We start from the raw sequence: 17,713 nt of genomic DNA on the forward strand, positions 1-17,713 counted from the left end.
CATAGTCTATGCAGCAACCTGAACATTTCATGTGCCTACCTTTAGGTTTCTCTCAGTACAGTCCATTGTACTGGCCTGTGTGATGTGTAGTAGTTTGATGCATCTTATTACTTTGTTTGTTTGTCACCCGAAAATTCAGTCTCAGCCAATGATTGTTAATATCCTCAATTCCTTACCTGACCCTTACAGATGCAGATGCCTGACCTGAAGACATTCAAACAGCACTTTGAGAGCAAGCATCCCAAGTCCCCAATGCCACCAGAGCTGGTTGATGTTGAGACTTAAAACGATGACACACACAATGGACCTACAGCTGGGGTAAGATGCAGTATACAGTGGGAAGAAATAGTAAGTGAACCCTTTGGAAATACCTGGATTTCTTTTATTTTTGTATTCTTTTTTTTTATACTTAGTTTTTATTGTAGGAACACAAAGAATGTACAAATAAAGCCAAATAAAAGAACAACAACAAGAAAAGATCTGTCAGTTACAGTGCACTTCATACCTTCATCATCATACCATCATATTAGTTACATTGACATCTTTGAATGTCCTTTTCCAAGTACGAAACCCATTTTTCCCAGTATTCTTGACCTCTCTCCTGTTGAGTTCTTAAGGCAAAGGTCATACGGTGTATTTCTTGTACAATGTCTATCCATTGTGTCACTGTGGGAGGGTCTTTTTGTAGCCATTTCCTAGTGATAGCCTTTTTACTGGCTGCCAGTTGGACCTTCAAGAGGTACTTTTCTCTATTGTGTAAGTTATCAGGTATTTCACCCATGTACAAAGAAATCAATGTTTGTTCTATGTCAAATCCCATTGTTTTTCCAATGTTAGATCTTATTTCTCCCCAGTAAGTTTCGATTGCGGGGCAAGTCCAAAAGATATGAGAGTGGTCCGCCCTCAATAGACCGCATTCTCTCCAACAAGGGTGTTGTGAGCCAGTCTGTTTTAATTTCAGTTTAGGTGTTATGAAGAAACGTATAACATTCTTCCAACAGAATTCTCTCCATGACCTTGAGTTGGTGGAGCTTTGTTGAGTCTCTAATATATTCAACCATGTTTCATCAGTTATTTCAATGTTAAGTTCCTCCTCCCATTTCTTTTTAAAATAGTTTGTAGAATGTTTCTTTGAGGATTGAATACCCAAGTAGAGATTTGAAATAGTTTTATGCGTTAGTGAATACTTGGATTAATTTTGGAGGTGCTCGAGGGTCAGTCACTTTTATCTCCCTTACGAAATAGTGTCGTACTTGTAGGTATCTGTAAAAATCTTGTTTATCCAAGCCATGTTTTTTACTTAGGTCCTGGAAGTTATCTAGGTTCCCATTCCTTATAATTGTACTGAATGACATGATGCCTTTCTGCGTCCATTGTTTAAACCTGCTGGGGTCGTATGCGGGCCAACTCAGCAGTTTGATCTCTCTGTCTAAATGATTTTGCTTAACTACCCTAAACCATGTCTTCAGAGAGAAATTAATCCACTGATTTTGTCTATTGTATATTTCTTTTACCATCTCCTTATTTCCCAGTACTGACTGTATGGGTATCTCTGTCAGCGTAGTCTCGATGTCTTTCCATTTGGATTCGTATTCTGAATTGCACCAACACACCAGGGGTCTCAATTGGGCTGACACATAATAATCTTTTAGGTTTGGTAAGGCCATACCCCCACAGTTTTTTGGTAACTGTAATGTTGTATATCTAGTTCTTGGTCTCTTACTGTTCCGTTTATCCCATTCCCTAAACTGTTAAGGTGGGATTTCTATGGGCAGTGATTGGAACAAATACAGTAACCTCGGCAGGATGTTCATTTTGATTGTTTCAATTCTACTACTAAGATCTAAGGGAAGTGAATTCCACCTGTCTAGGTCATCATATATTTTCTTGTTAATGTGATCGTAATTCATACAATAAAGTTTGGGTATATCTTTTGGTAAATTTACTCCCAGATATATAATGGATGAATCAAATCAAATCAAATTTATTTATATAGCCCTTCGTACATCAGCTGATATCTCAAAGTGCTGTACACAAACCCAGCCTAAAACCCCAAACAGCAAGCTCCCTAGAAAGGCCAATACCTAGGAAGAAACCTAGAGAGGAACCAGGCTATGTGGGGTGGCCAGTCCTCTTCTGGCTGTGCCGGGTGGAGATTATAACAGAACATGGCCAAGATGTTCAAATGTTCATAAATTACCAGCATGGTCGAATAATATTAAGGCAGAACAGTTGAAACTGGAGCAGCAGCACAGTCAGGTGGAAGTTGAAACTGGAGCAGCAGCATGGCCAGGTGGACTGGGGACAGCAAGGAGTCATCATGTCAGGTAGTCCTGGGGCATGGTCCTAGGGCTCAGGTCCTCCGAGAGAGAGAAAGAAAGAGAGAAGGAGAGAATTAGAGAACGCACACTTAGATTCACACAGGACACCGAATAGGACAGGAGAAGTACTCCAGATATAACAAACTGACCCTAGCCCCCCGACACACAAACTACTGCAGCATAAATACTGGAGGCTGAGACAGGAGGGGTCAGGAGACACTGTGGCCCCATCCGAGGACACCCCCGGACAGGGCCAAACAGGAAGGATATAACCCCACCCACTTTGCCAAAGCACAACCCCCACACCACTAGAGGGATATCTTCAACCACCAACTTACCATCCTGAGACAAGGCTGAGTATAGCCCACAAAGATCTCCGCCACGGCACAACCCAAGGGGGGGGCGCCAACCCAGACAGGAATACCACAACAGTGAATCAACCCACTCAGGTGACGCACCCCCTCCAGGGACGGCATGAGAGAGCCCCAGCAAGCCAGTGACTCAGCCCCTGTAATAGGGTTAGAGGCAGAGAATCCCAGTGGAAAGAGGGGAACCGGCCAGGCAGAGACAGCACGGGCGGTTCGTTGCTCCAGAGCCTTTCCGTTCACCTTCCCACTCCTGGGCCAGACGATGAGTCTTCAGTAAAGACTTAAAGGTTGAGACCGAGTTTGCGTCTCTGACATGGGTAGGCAGACCGTTCCATAAAAATGGAGCTCTATAGGAGAAAGCCCTGCCTCCAGCTGTTTGCTTAGAAATTCTAGGGACAATTAGGAGGCCTGCGTCTTGTGACCGTAGCGTACGTGTAGGTATGTACGGCAGGACCAAATCAGAGAGATAGGTAGGAGCAAGCCCATGTAATGCTTTGTAGGTTAGCAGTAAAACCTTGAAATCAGCCCTTGCTTTGACAGGAAGCCAGTGTAGAGAGGCTAGCACTGGAGTAATATGATCAAATTTTTTGGTTCTAGTCAGGATTCTAGCAGCCGTATTTAGCACTAACTGAAGTTTATTTAGTGCTTTATCCGGGTAGCCGGAAAATAGAGCATTGCAGTAGTCTAACCTAGAAGTGACAAAAGAATGGATTAATTTTTCTGCATCATCTTTGGACAGAAAGTTTCAGATTTTTGCAATGTTACGTAGATGGAAAAAAGCTGTCCTCGAAATGGTCTTGATATGTTCTTCAAAAGAGAGATCAGGGTCCAGAGTAACGCCGAGGTCCTTCACAGTTTTATTTGAGATGACTGTACAACCATTAAGATTAATTGTCAGATTCAACAGAAGATCTCTTTGTTTCTTGGGACCTAGAACAAGCATCTCTGTTTTGTCCGAGTTTAATAGTAGAAAGTTTGCAGCCATCCACTTCCTTATGTCTGAAACACATGCTTCTAGCGAGGGCAATTTTGGGGCTTCACCATGTTTCATTGAAATGTACAGCTGTGTGTCATCCGCATAGCAGTGAAAGTTAACATTATGTTTTCGAATAACATCCCCAAGAGGTAAAATATAGTGAAAACAATAGTGGTCCTAAAACGGAACCTTGAGGAACACCGAAATTTACAGTTGATTTGTCAGAGGACAAACCATTCACAGAGACAAACTGATATCTTTCCGACAGATAAGATCTAAACCAGGCCAGAACATGTCCGTGTAGACCAATTTGGGTTTCCAATCTCTCCAAAAGAATGTGGTGATCGATGGTATCAAAAGCAGCACTAAGGTCTAGGAGCACGAGGACAGATGCAGAGCCTCGGTCCGATGCCATTAAAATGTCATTTACCACCTTCACAAGTGCCGTCTCAGTGCTATGATGGGGTCTAAAACCAGACTGAAGCATTTCGTATACATTGTTTGTCTTCAGGAAGGCAGTGAGTTGCTGCGCAACAGCCTTCTCTAAAATATTTGAGAGGAATGGAAGATTCGATATAGGCCGATAGTTTTTTATATTTTCTGGGTCAAGGTTTGGCTTTTTCAAGAGAGGCTTTATTACTGCCTCTTTTAGTGAGTTTGGTACACATCCAGTGGATAGAGAGCTGTTTATTATGTTCAACATAGGAGGGCCAAGCACAGGAAGCAGCTCTTTCAGTAGTTTAGTTGGAATAGGGTCCAGTATGCAGCTTGAAGGTTTAGAGGCCATGATTATTTTCATCATTGTGTCAAGAGATATAGTACTAAAACACTTGAGCGTCTCTCTTGATCCTAGGTCCTGGCAGAGTTGTGCAGACTCAGGACAACTGAGGTTTGGAGGAATACGCAGGTTTAAAGAGGAGTCCGTAATTTGCTTTCTAATAATCATAATCTTTTCCTCAAAGAAGTTCATGAATTTATCACTGCTAAAGTGAAAGTCATCCTCTCTTGGGGAATGCTGCTTTTTAGTTAGCTTTGCGACAGTATTAAAAAGGAATTTCGGATTGTTCTTATTTTCCTCAATTAAGTTAGAAAAATAGGATGATCGAGCAGCAGTAAGGGCTCTACGGTACTGCACGGTACCGTCCTTCCAAGCTAGTCGGAAGACTTCCAGTTTGGTGTGGCGCCATTTCCGTTCCAATTTTCTGGAAGCTTGCTTCAGATCTCGGGTATTTTCTGTATACCAGGGAGCTAGTTTCTTATGAGACATATTTTTAGTTTTTAATGGTGCAACTGCATCTAGGGTATTGCGCAAGGTTAAATTGAGATCCTCAGTTAGGTGGTTAACTGATTTTTGTCCTCTGGCGTCCTTGGGTAGGCAGAGGGAGTCTGGAAGGGCATCAAGGAATCTTTGTGTTGTCTGTGAATTTATAGCACGACTTTTGATGTTCCTTGGTTGGGGTCTAAGCAGATTATTTGTTGCAATTGCAAACGTAATAAAATGGTGGTCCGATAGTCCAGGATTATGAGGAAAAACATTAAGATCCACAACATTAATTCCATGGGACAAAACTAGGTCCAGCGTATGACTGTGACAGTGAGTGGGTCCAGAGACATGTTGGACAAAACCCACTGAGTCGATGATGGCTCCGAAAGCCTTTTGGAGTGGGTCTGTGGACTTTTCCATGTGAATATTAAAGTCACCAAAGATTAGAATATTATCTGCTATGACTACAAGGTCCGATAGGAATTCAGGGAACTCAGTGAGAAACGCTGTATATGGCCCAGGAGGCCTGTAAACAGTAGCTATAAAAAGTGATTGAGTAGGCTGCATAGATTTCATGACTAGAAGCTCAAAAGACGAAAATGTCATTTTTTTTGGGGTAAATTGAAATTTGCTATCGTAAATGTTAGCAACACCTCCGCCTTTGCGGGATGCACGGGGGATATGGTCACTAGTGTAGCCAGGAGGTGAGGCCTCATTTAAAACAGTAAATTCATCAGGCTTAAGCCATGTTTCAGTCAGGCCAATCACATCAAGATTATGATCAGTGATTAGTTCATTGACTATAATTGCCTTTGAAGTAAGGGATCTAACATTAAGTAGCCCTATTTTGAGATGTGAGGTATCATGATCTCTTTCAGTAATGACAGGAATGGAGGTGGTCTTTATCCTAGTGAGATTGCTAAGGCGAACACCGCCATGTTTAGTTTTGCCCAACCTAGGTCGAGGCACAGACACGGTCTCAATGGTGATAGCTGAGCTGACTACACTGACTGTGCTAGTGGCAGACTCCACTATGCAGGCAGGCTGGCTAACAGCCTGCTGCCTGGCCTGCACCCTATTTCATTGTGGAGCTAGAGGAGTTAGAGCCCCGTCTATGTTGGTAGATAAGATGAGAGCACCCCTCCAGCTAGGATGGAGTCCGTCACTCCTCAGCAGGTCAGGCTTGGTCCTGTTTGTGGGTGAGTCCCAGAAAGAGGACCAATTATCTACAAATTCTAACTTTTGGGAGGGGCAGAAAACAGTTTTTGAGTTTGAGTTGTGAGACTCTGCTGTAGAGCTCATCACTCCCCCTAACTGGGAGGGGGCCAGAGACAATTACTCGATGCCGACACATCTTTCTAGCTGATATGCACGCAGAAGCTATGTTGCGCTTGGTGATTTCTGACTGTTTCATCCTAACATCGTTGGTGCCGACGTGGATAACAATATCTCTATACTCTCTACACTCGCCAGTTTTAGCTTTAGCCAGCACCATCTTCAGATTAGCCTTAACGTCGGTAGCCCTGCCCCCGGGTAAACAGTGTATGATCGTTGGATGATTCGCTTTAAGTCTAATACTGCGGGTAATGGAGTCGCCAATGACTAGTTTTCAATTTGTCAGAGCTAATGGTGGGAAGCTTCGGCGTCTCAGACCCCGTAACGGGAGGAGTAGAGACCAGAGAAGAATCGGCCTCTGACTCCGACCCGCTGCTTAATGGGGAAAACCGGTTGAAAGTTTCTGTCGGCTGAATGAGCGACACCGGTTGAGCGTTCCTACAGCATTTCCTTCCAGAAACCGTGAGAAAGTTGTCCGGCTGCGGGGACTGTGCCAGGGGATTTACACTACTATCTGTACTTACTGGTGCCACAGACGCTGTTTCATCCTTTCCTACACTGAAATTACCCTTGCCTAACGATTGCGTCTGAAGCTGGGCTTAGAAGGCATCATGTTAATGTTACTACTTAGCTTCGGCTGTTGGAGGTCCTGACGAATCGTGTCCAGATAAAGCGTCCGGAGTGAAAAAGTTGAGGAAAAAATAAATAAATATATGAACGGTAATTAAAAAGTGAAAACCGTAAAGTTGTCAGGTAGCGAAACAGGTTGGCAACAAAACGCACAGCAACTCGAAAACAAGCCTGCAAGTTGTGACCGGAAATGACGTCAGACGACCTAAGACACCGGAGGGTTATGAAGAGGTCCAGGTGAAGTTATACCTACTCTTCAGATCTTCCTGTGGGGTATAATTATATACTAGGGCTTGGGTCTTGTGTACGTTAAGCACATATGTTGTAAAACATCCATCAATCTAGATACACTTGAGCCTGGGTCTTTAAGGAATAACAGAACGTCATCAGCATACATGCATATCTTATGTTCACTGCCTCTTATTGTTATTCCCTCTAAAGTTGGGTCCTGTCTTATTGCCTGTGCTAATGGTTCTAGGTACAAGGAGAAGAGCGTGGGTGTATATGGTATCCCATCTAAAGATAAGGTTACTTATCTTGAAATTGTTATATGCAAGGATGAAAAACAATTGAACTTTAACTCCATTGAGAAAACAAAGAACAAATTGAACCTCTTGTTCATGAGAGATATTTCGTTATACGGTCGGGTATTATTATCCAAAGCTGAAGGGTTATCAAGGTCGGTTTATGTCTCGTTATCACTTGACTTACCCCCTAAAATTGTAAAGGACTTAGATAAGATTATTTATAGTTTTATTTGATGTGATATCCACAAAAATGATGTGGCTATATTGAAGCAACATCTCAAGACATCAGTCATCAGTCATCAGACATTAAGGCTTGGTCGCAAGTGGGTATTCCAAATGGACAATAACCCCAAGTATACTTCCAAAGTTGTGGCAAAATTACTTAAGGACAACAAAGTCAAGGTATTGGAGTGGCCATCACAAAGCCCTGATCTCAATCCTATAGAAAATTTGTGGGCAGAACTGAAAAGGCGTGTGCGAGCAAGGAGGCCTACAAACCTGACTCAGTTACATCAGCTCTGTCAGGAGGAATGGGCCAAAATTCAGTCAACGTATTGTGGGAAGCTTGTGGAAGTCCACCCGAAACATTTGACCCAAGTTAAACAATTTAAAGGCAATGCTACCAAATACTAATTTAGTGTATGTAAACTTCTGACCCACTGGGAATGTGATGAAAGAAATAAAAGCTGAAATAAATCATTCTCTCTACTATTATTGTGACATTTCACATTCTTAAAATAAAGTGATGATTCTAACTGACCTAAGACAGGGATTTTTTTACGAGGATTAAATGTCAGGAATTGTGAAAAACTGAGTTTAAATGTATTTGGTTAAGGTCTATGTAAACATCAGACTTCAACTGTACCTAGAAGTGCACACTATTCTTATTATTTTTTTTATGTATCTTAAAAGTAAAAGTAATATAGTCAACTATACAACTTCTACTACTACTACTACTACACTTTATATCATCCAATAATATATAATGAAAAACACTCAACATGAAGAATTAATGCAATTATGTTAATTTCAAATATTTATTTTGAAATATAGATTAGGTGCTCTTCTTTTTATAGCAGGAAGTAAAGGGACTGGACAAGGCTTTGCCTATAGCTGAAAACATCCTGGAAATGAGCGAACGCTTCCTTGGTTTCTTCTTGGTGGAGCATACACTCTCTGTTCGGCAGGATTCTTGATCATTGACAATTGCTGGGGGAAAAAATGTAAACATAACATTTTCTTTAACTGACCCTAGTTAGTGTGAAGAATTAGTATTGCATTATTATTATTTAAATTGTAATATTCTACATAATTTACAAATGTCGGGCGGCAGGTAGCCAAGCAGTCTCAATCCGCCTATTTAACGCAGAAGTGTTACATAGGCCCCCCCAGGGCTTAGACTGTTTAGTGCCAAAAAGAAGGGGATAAAAACATGCAAAAAATATATATACATATAAATAAATATATATTCGTCAACTTTCTTATATCTCTCAGATTTAGGACAGACACTTCAGTTCCATGTAGTGAATCTGTTATTCAATGCGTTTGTATCGGCTATTAGCAGTAAGGACGATACAAACCCCTCGGCCCAGACAGGGCTTAGACTCTTGTGGGTTAAAAAGCATGATCATTACAAAGGTGCAACTAGTGCTGTGGACAATAAAAGGCCACGCTAAAATGTGCAGTTTTGTCACACCACACAACGCCACAGATGTCTCAGAGACAGAGACTGAGAAAAATAGGAGCAAGGAAAAACGCTGGTTGACTTGTTTTGAGGGAGCGTGCAATTGGCATGCTGACTGCAGGAATGTCCACCAGAGCTGTGGCCAGAGAATTGGATGTTTATTTCTTTACCATAAGCCGCCTTCAATGTCGTTTTAGAGAATTTGGCAGTATGTCCAACCGGCCTCACAACCACAGACCAAGTATATGGCGTCGTGTTGGCTGTAGGGTTATGGTGTGGGCAGGCATAATCTACGGACAACGAACACAATTGCATTTGATCAATGGCAATTTGAATGCACAGAGATACCGTCACGAGATCCTTAGGCCCATTGTCGTGCCATTCATCCACCACCATCACCTCATGTTTCAGCATGATAATGCATGGCCCCATGTCGAAAGGCCTGCATACTCACCAGACATGTCATCCATTTAGCATGTTTGTGATGCTCTGGATTGACGTGTACAACAGCGTGTTCCAGTTCTCACCAATATTCAACAACTTCACACAGCTATTGAGGAGGAGTGGGACAACATTCCATAGGCCACAATCAACAGCCTGATCAACTCTACGCGAAGGAGGAGTGTCACGCTGCATGAGGAAAATGGTGGTCACACCAGATACTGACTGGTATTCTGATCCACGCCTACCTTTTTTTAAGGTATCTGTGACGAACAGATGCATATCTGTATTCCCAGTCATGTGAAATCCATAGATAAGGGCCTAATGAACGTATTTCAATTGACTGATTTCCATATATGAACTGTAACTCAATAAAATCTTTGAAATTGTTGCATGTTGCGTTTATATTTTTGTTCAGTACACATTTGAGTGTATTGACTTACCTGTTTCACTGACGGCAGGGGTCTGGTTCTGGGAAGGTGTTGGAGTGCAGTGGTTCTTCTTGTTGACCTGCTTTGTACTCTGGGTAACCAACAGTCATTTATACAGTAGGAGAAATTGCACACAAAGGGTAACAGTGTTTACCATCATACTGTACGTAATGAATAAAAAATAATCTTAAAAATGTGTATTTTGATGACATATGTACCTTTGGGTTGAGTCCACAGAGAGTGCTGAATCTTCCTCTCTTCTTTTCCTTTCTACCAGTTTTTGGAAGCCCAGAATTACCTACCTCGTCACTGCCAAGTGCATTGCGTGATGACAACTGGGTCATGGAGGGAGGTGAAGAGCTAGCCTCATTGCATTTCGTTAGTAGTTCCCTAGTTAATGATTTGACCAGGGCATCGTCAAATGCATAATCCGTTGACTTCATTGCAACCTGGAGCATCTTCTCTGACCCAAATTCTTGAAGAAGCCCCTTGTAGACAGCCTTGAAAATCTTTTTTATTTTCAGATTCTGGGGGTAGGCTTGAGTTGGTTCAAGGCCTGAGGTGCCACAGAACTCAGACAGAATCCTCTTTGTGAGAACTCTTGATGTTTCACCAATGTCAGAGGATTCCAGTAATGTGATAGGGGTGATCATTGACAGCAGTCTAACAATCAGTAAAAGTACCAAAGAGGTGTAGTCATTGCTAGTGGAGTCAAATGATGCATGTGTATCAGAGTCCATGGCTGATGGAGTTGATGGATGCACAGAGGCACTAGACATCTCCAGATCTTTGTTGTCCATCTTGGATTCCACCTCTCCTAAAACTTGAATATCCACAGTTCCACCGTTGTGTGTGCTGCTGCCAGACAGAGATGGTCTAGGCAATGATTTGGCACTAGACTGACGGCTAGTGGTCATGAGAGCCGGTCTGTTAGAGTCAAGTGTTCCAGCATCAGTTGGGGACAACCCATTGATTATGTTCATCAACTCTGATAATTCTTCTGATGAATTGGAGGCCACAGAACAGGTATCCATGACCTGATTGACCATTATATTGGTGAAAAGGCTCTTTGTGTCACAGTAAACCTGTGAGGAACTAATGGAGATGGCAGAAGAGCTCGGGATAAGCCGACTTGTGTCCTGCAGACAACCATCAGAGATGATAGTTTGGCAGAAATCGGATCCTTGTGATGGTGGAGGAAGACAGAAGACAATCTGCTGTAGCAGACGTTTTATTGACTCCGTAGCAAAGGAGTATACAAGGTCAGATGGAAACTCCCTGGATTCTTCAGAAGCATTCAATCCTGTCTTCAGCTTCAAAAGAATAGAGTCAGACACGGTCTTGCCAGCTGGCACAAAAAGAGCCTGGGGGGTGTTGTGACTCTTTATGAGCTCATAAACTTTGTCAGTGAGCTCATGTGAGAAGTTCTGAAGACCGTCCCTGGGGCTGAGTCTCGCAAGTCTTCTTGTAAAAGAAGTGACATCATCTGCAGTGGCTATGTGTTCCATATCTTCTCTTGGAATGACCTCCATAACAATGTCAACTATGGCAGAGATGGTTTGCCTTGTGTAATTTGTTGACCCTTGTGAATGAGTTGAGGAGTCACTCATATCAATGACCGAACTCCTAATGATAGGACAATAGATTTCAACAGGCCACTCATCGGGGACTGGAGTGCCTGGAAGAGAATTTGTAAAATCACTCTGGGACCCTCTGGTCATGGCAGAGGTGATGGACAGGGAGGACTTTGAGGAGGATGGCCGGTGTATCTCGTGTCTACTATCAGTTCTCACCATGTCAACATCCTCCAACATGGAGCCCACGATGGAACGAGTCAAGAGGCCTTTCTCTGAGGTGCTCATCCTCTCTGACATAGACACTCTCCTCTGGATTGTCATCAGAGTCTGACTAATTAAGGCTTTGGAATAATTTACCATGCTGGTCTGGCTGCCTTCATGTTCACCGTAAGTCATTTGTGTAGAAGTAGCTGTTCTGCATATGGATTCGGCATGTTTGGGGGCCTCAACCACATTGTCTAGGAGGACCGGTTGTTGCTGGGCAAAAAAGTCCTTGACCTTGGTGAACACATTGTTGAACAGGTTAACAGTGCCTGGCCAAATGATCTTTCCTTTCACATTGGCCCCGTTGTGAACACTGACAGGAAGGGTTGAAGCTGACAGGGATCTCTCTAACTGGCCAGACACTGACGCATCAGACATTTTAGTCATCTGGGTGAAGCTATTAAGGTCTTTAGTGATGCTTATGACGATGTTGGATGCTGCAGAATTGGTGTGCAGAGAAGAGGTGAACAAAGGTGGAGTTCCACTCTTCTGAAGGATTTTGACATCTCTATCATCACCATCATTACTGGACTCTGCACAAATGTCTGCACTTCTACCATCAAGGCTGGTATTTACAATGCCAATTAACCCTGATTGAAGGATCCCACCAGCCATATGTGAGGCTTTAGTTTGAAACTCCTCAGTACATAGTTTGTCAAAGGCTGTGGATTTAAGACTTCTAGAGGATGCCTCCTCCTCATCATTGTTGATCTCACTGTGCAAATTGTCCTGTGTATTGACAGCATAGTCATCAACAGATAAATATGATTTGGAGGCGGCAAGGACGTCAATCTGAGAAACAACGGCATCCAAAAGCTTGGACAGGTCTTCTGTATCTCCTTTTAGGCTAGAGAGGCATTTCTCCATGGATTCCGCAGAGTGATACACAGTGAGGATCTGACTAATGACCTCCTTGGTACAGGTTTGAAGGTCTGCCTGGATTTCAAGAGAATCACTATTACAAGTCACCTGAGAATCTAAACTTTCACTAGGAGCCTGTTTGAGAGTCTCATCATGTATTGGTGTAACACCATCGATGACCTTTACAGAGTCTTGGCAGGGAGTGAGAAACCGCCTCAGCATTTCTCTAAATCTATGATATATAATACGAGCAGCATGAAGGGTGCTCACTTTTGAAATTCGGACATTTTCAGAGTCATGTGCCTGCATGGACTGAACAACAGTCTCCACATCTGTTACAAAAGTGTCCAGCAATTTAGATGCTTCAGAGTCTCCCAGTAAGCTGTTTGTAAAGGGGTTGACAGATCTCAGATCTTCACTCACTGCCTTTCTAGCCTTTGTCTGGAAAGACACACCGGAGAGTTTCTTCATATTTATAATTGGAAGACTCTGGGTAGATTCACTGTTGGTGGTACTGTCCTGCAGACCAAGTGGAAAAGTGAGATGGGAGAGACATTGTTCACTGTCTAACAACTCAGATGGTGAGGGGGAACACGAACTGGTGAAATCGTTCAAGTCAGACATGATGCCATCCACAAATAGAATGGCCTCCAGAGACTCTTCAGAATCACACTCTCCAACAGAAGATGAGAACTTCTCCATCACCTCAGTCTTATACAAGACTAGAACCTGGCTGGCAATCGCTTTTGTGGTGTCAAGGAGGACTTGGTCTTGCAAATACTTGTTGAGAGCCAAGAGAGGTTTTGGGGTCTCACTTTGTCCTTTTTGTTCATTCATAGATGAGGGGGTTATTAAAAGTGGTTTACAAGAAATGGAGTCTGATGTGTCAGCCTCACCATTACTGGAATGACCGACGTCCAGGCACAAAGTTGGAACCATTGTGAAAGAATATTTTGTGCTCCCCACAAATGTACTTGCGAGATCCCCTTTTTCTGGACAGGTAAGAATCCTCTTCAGCGTATTTTTCATGTCGTAGTAACAACCAACAGTGTAAGACCAGATCTTACTTTGACGGTTTTCAAGAAGGATCTGCTCACCCTGTGCAGGGGAGCAGGATGCCCTGATAGACTGGGTAAGATTGTCCATGTCTGAAACAAAGGTACTTACCAACTCAGAGGCCTCAGGGTCAACCATAAGGTCTCTGATCTCACCTATCCTAGGAGTTGGACAAGATGATGTAGTGCCAGAACAACATGATGTACAACCCCTGAATCTTTTAACGATCTCCCGGATCGATTCATTGGCCTTGGTCTGAAACTCCTCAGTGAGTAGTCTGTCCATACTTTGTGTTGACAGACGAAGACTAGATTTGGCACCTTTGATATTGAGGTTGCTCTCTCCTTGTTTTAGCATCTCCTCTGGACTTTTACAAGCTTCAAGCATCTTCATATGGTCAGCAACAACACAAAGCAGTTCCCTCTTGTCGGGTTCATTTTTCTCCTTATTGCTGAAGTTCAAAACAGTGCCACTGAGGGCTGTCATGACCTGTCCTGTTAAATGTGTCATGTCCACCTCAACACCATCCTCTCTGAGAACAACACTCTGCTCAACACTCTTCCCATTAATGTACATCTGAAGTATGTTGGAAACACCAGACACCATCTCCTCAACCACCTTGGTGCTGGAGACACCACCACTGGCAAAAATGACAGGGGACATTCGCCCAGAGATGGGAGGTTGGATGGCCACAGAGATTAGGGAATTGACCTTCTTTGACACTTCTCCAACAATAACCCGGGATAGACTTTGAGTGTCTACCTGGTCCTCTCTTTGGATACAGAGGACATTGTTCAGCAACTCTTTGAAGGAATCCTGGACACCAGTGAGGAGACTGTCCTCAGTGATCCCAAAAAAGTCCCTGAGTGGCTCAGATGATATAGACTCACCATCTCCCTGAGTATTTGGCAACACTGTCTGAGACCTTTGAGAATACAAAGCAAACAATACAGCATTCCATATTCAATAGTAGACACGGTAGTGACATTAATACATCATTCAGTAATCAGTTAAACTGGTCATTAAGAGTAAACTGTTATACAGATAACAAAACATATTTTCACAAAATGGGTTATGAATAGTTAGGTGAAACCGGTTTCTTTAGGAATGACTGAACATACCCATTACGTGAGGAGCTTGATTTGGCCGTGCAACACCTTGAGGATTTGCTGCTGCCTCTCTTGCGAACCTTCAGGTTTGTGCTAGAGGATCTCTCTGATTCTGTCAGAGACTTGCCGGATACTGGAGACACATGGCTGTATATCCGTACAAAACGGAAAATTGCAGGGATGATGACCTCCAGGATGGCCTCAGATACAAACCGCACAATCTCCAGGCACATCTCTGCAAGCAATGCCCTCATCACCTGTAGGACCGAAACAGTGTAGGTAGATTACTCATAGCCGGGCTCTGAAACCAAGCTCCTCGAAGAGATACCAACAATCTCACATATGTTCATGAGAATCATGAAAGTGGCATACATTGGAAAGCATGAAAAGCAGTAGGCTACTAAAAAGCTCTTTGAATGAAACTGTTTGTGATAATGTGGATGATACTGTAGATAGATAAAAGGTTTGTATCTAATATTCTTGAAACATCTATTAATATATCTATGAATCATTTTCAGGGTTAAGGGACTTACAGGGTCCATCCTGCCAATGCTTAACTGCCTCCATTGCCTATAGGAGATAATTAGATGTTTTTAGCACCAAAAAGCACACCAACACACACACAATTTATAAAATCCTCCAGATGACATTGCATTCAAATACTACAATAGAAGTTTGGACATACTCCTCAGTAAGTTTTTCCAGAAACCGGATGATAATCGGGTTGAAAGCATCCGGATCGATTGGCGGGAGGTCAAGAGCCCTGGTCTGACAGGCCCTGGAGACACACTCACTTAGGATCTTCTCATTAGATTGTCCCTGGTGAGATGTCCCCTGAACTGCCATCCCAGAGAATTCCACAGATGTAGAGGGACCTGTGTGCAAAGCAGCATTCACCAAGGTAAAGAAGTCAGAAAACATGTAACCTTCTGAGGCAAGTATGTATTAGCCAACTTTGTGTACTTTGTGAAGTTAAGTACCCAGGAAAGTATAACATTGGCACTCTGCTATTAGTCCTCTGCTCAATAGATGTCCATACTAAATTACATTTACATGCAAAAGGATTACATTCAGTGAAATTAGAGTTTAATTTATGACCTGCATCTGTATCAGTGATCTGCTCCACTTTGTTTCTCTTGGTCCTCTTGGTCTAAAAAGACAATACAGTCAATGATATACACGTAGATACTGTATGAAGCCATTCCAATACAGCCCTTTGAGTAGAGCAAGGGTAAGACTGATTGCAGGGCTGTCCCCGACAAAAAAAAATCTTTGTAGACCGAGAGTCATCCTGTTCTAATGTTAAAATGTATTTTTCCATATCAGACACACCCTATGTATTTGAATACAATCACCTACATAGGCACTGAGCTTGTCTGATGCTTTAAGCACACTGTTTGACACACAAATGACTCAGGAAAGAGCCCGATGGTGACACTGTATTATTACAGCATAGCAAAGATTAAAAACAGCCGAATCTGTGAAATTGCTTAATTCAACATTTTGCCGGTGCATGAGGCTTGGTGCTCACAGAATCAGTAGTCTATTAAACAAATACTCAAACAGGCAACATAAGCTATATCTGTCTTACTTCTGTATATATATATATACAGTACCAGTCAAAAGTTTGGACACACCTACTCATTCAAGGCTTTTCTTTATTTGTACTATTTTCTACATTGTAGAATAGTAGTGAAGACATCACAACTATGAAATAACACATATGGAATCATGTAGGTACCAAAAAGTGTTAAACAAATCAAAATATATTTTATATTTGAGATTCTTCAAAGTAGCCATCCTTTGCCTTGATGGCATTTTTGCACACTCTTGGCATTCTCTCAACCAGCTTCACCTGGAATGCTTTTCCAACAGTCTTGAAGGAGTTCCCACATATGCTAAGAACTTATTGGCTGCTTTTCCTTCACTCTGTGGTCCAATTCATCCCAAAACATCTCAATTGGGTTGAGGTTGGGTGATTGTGGATGTCAGGTCATCTGATGCAGCCCTCCATCACTCTCCTTCTTGGTCAAATAGCCCTTACACAGCCTGGAGATGTGTTGGGTAATTGTCCTGTTTAAAAACAAATGATAGTCCCACTAAACGCAAACCTGATGGGATGGCGTATCACTGCAGAATACTATGGTAGCCATCCTGGTTAAGTGTGCCTTGAATTCTAAATAAATCACAGACAGTGTCATCAGCAATGCACCCCCACACCATCACACCTCCTCCATGCTTCATGGTGGGAACCACACATGCGGAGATCATCTGTACACCTACTCTCACAAAGACATTTTTTGGAATTTGGACTCATCAGACCAAAGGACAGATTTCCACCAGTCTAATGTCCATTGCTCGTGTTTCTTGGCCCAAGCAAGTCTCTTCTTATTATTGGTGTCCTTTAGTAGTGCTTTCTTCGCAGCAATTTGACCACGAAGGCCTGATTCACGCAGTCTCCTCTGAACAGTTGACGATGAGATGTGTCTGTGACTTGAACTCTGCGGAAACATTTATTTGGCCTGCAATGTGAGGTGCAGTTAACTCTAATGAACTTATCCTCTGCAGCCGAGTTAACTCTGGGTCTTCCTTTCCTGTGGCGGTCCTCATGAGAGCCAGTTTCATCATAGCGCTTCATGGTTTTTGCAACTTGATGGTGTTTGCACTTGATGAAACGTTCAAAGTTCTTGAAATTTTCCGGATTGACTGAACTTCATGTCTTAAAGTAATGACGGACTGCTGTTTCTCTTTGCTTATTTGAGCTGTTCTTGCCATAATATGGACTTGGTCTTTTACCAAATAGGGCTATCTTATGTATACCAACACTACCTTGTCACAACACAACTGATTGGCTCAAATGCATTAAGAA

This window comes from Oncorhynchus kisutch, unplaced genomic scaffold (assembly GCF_002021735.2).
Source record: "Oncorhynchus kisutch isolate 150728-3 unplaced genomic scaffold, Okis_V2 scaffold955, whole genome shotgun sequence".
In the NCBI taxonomy this organism is placed as follows: Eukaryota; Metazoa; Chordata; class Actinopteri; order Salmoniformes; family Salmonidae; genus Oncorhynchus; species Oncorhynchus kisutch.